A 2,046-nucleotide genomic window follows, 5' to 3' on the forward strand; every position below is an offset into this window, starting at 1 on the left:
TTCTGGGAGGGCAATAATAGTCCTATTTGTATTCTGGGAGGGCAATAATAGTCCTATTTGTATTCTGGAAGGGCAATAATAGTCCTATTTGTATTCTGGGAGGGCAATAATAGTCCTATTTGTATTCTGGAAGGGCAATAATAGTTCTATTTGTATTCTGGGAGGGCAATAATAGTCCTGTTTGTATTCTGGAAGGGCAATAATAGTTCTATTTGTATTCTGGGAGGGCAATAATAGTCCTATTTGTATTCTGGGAGGGCAATAATAGTCCTATTTGTATTCTGGGAGGGCAATAATAGTCCTATTTGTATTCTGGGAGGGCAATAATGGTCCTATTTGTATTCTGGAAGGGCAATAATAGTTCTATTTGTTTTCTGGGAGGGCAATAATAGTCCTATTTGTTTTCTGGAAGGGCAATATTAGTTCTATTTGTATTCTGGGAGGGCAATAATAGTCTTATTTGTATTCTGGAAGGGCAATAATAGTTCTATTTGTATTCTGGAAGGGCAATAATAGTCCTATTTGTTTTCTGGAAGGGCAATATTAGTTCTATTTGTATTCTGGGAGGGCAATAATAGTCCTATTTGTATTCTGGGAGGGCAATAATGGTCCTATTTGTATTCTGGAAGGGCAATAATATTCCTATTTGTATTCTGGGAGGGCAATAATAGTCCTATTTGTATTCTGGAAGGGCAATAATATTCCTATTTGTATTCTGGGAGGGCAATAATAGTCCTATTTGTATTCTGGAAGGGCAATAATAGTCCTATTTGTATTCTGGAAGGGCAATAATATTCCTATTTGTATTCTGGGAGGGCAATAATAGTCCTATTTGTCCTATTTGTATTCTGGAAGGGCAGTCCTATTTGTATTCTGGGAGGAGCAATAATGGTCCTATTTGTATTCTGGAAGGGCAATAATAGTTCTATTTGTTTTTTCTGGGAGAACAATAATAGTCCTATTTGTTTTCTGGAAGAGCAATATTAGTTCTATTTGTATTCTGGGAACATGTGGTCTTATTTGTATTCTGGAAGGGCAATAATAGTTCTATTTGTATTGGAGGCAATAATAGTCTGTTTTGTATTCTGGAGAACATGTCAGTTCTATTTGTGATGGGAGACAATAATAGTCCTATTTAGTATTCTGGAGGCAATAATAGTCCCTATTGTATTCTGGGGAGGGCAATAATAGTCCCTATTTGTATTCTGGAAGAACGTAATAGTCTACATGTATTTGCTTGTATTCTGGAGGGCAATAATAGTCATATTTGTATTACCGGAAGAGACAATAATAGTCCTATTTGTATTCTGGGAGACAATAATAGTCCCTATTTGTATTCTGGAAGAACATGTAGTCTATTTGTATTCTGGGAGGAACAGCCGTAGTCCTATTTGTATTCTGGAGAGCAATAGTCCTATTTGTATTCTGGGAGGGCAATAATAGTCCTATTTGTATTCTGGGAGGGCAATAATAGTCCTATTTGTATTCTGGGAGGGCAATAATAGTCCTATTTGTATTCTGGAAGGGCAATAATAGTCCTATTTGTATTCTGGGAGGGCAATAATAGTCCTATTTGTATTCTGGAAGGGCAATAATAGTTCTATTTGTATTCTGGGAGGGCAATAATAGTCCTGTTTGTATTCTGGAAGGGCAATAATAGTTCTATTTGTATTCTGGGAGGGCAATAATAGTCCTATTTGTATTCTGGAAGGGCAATAATAGTCCTATTTGTATTCTGGGAGGGCAATAATAGTCCTATTTGTATTCTGGAAGGGCAATAATAGTCCTACATGTATTTGTATTCTGGGAGGGCAATAATAGTCATATTTGTATTCTGGAAGGGCAATAATAGTCCTATTTGTATTCCTTATAGTATCACAAACATGACCGAATTTAATCATACGTAAACTAATTTTTATTTGTATATGCTTGTCAATTTTTTTCTTCATTAGAGTTTACTACTACTACTACTACAACAGCTACTACTAATACTTTTTTTCATTTATTTTTTACTGGCCTGCAGCCTCCCCCAATAGCCATACCTTC

This window comes from Homarus americanus, unplaced genomic scaffold (genome assembly GCF_018991925.1).
Source record: "Homarus americanus isolate GMGI-L3 unplaced genomic scaffold, GMGI_Hamer_2.0 scaffold32133, whole genome shotgun sequence".
Classification (NCBI taxonomy): domain Eukaryota; kingdom Metazoa; phylum Arthropoda; class Malacostraca; order Decapoda; family Nephropidae; genus Homarus; species Homarus americanus.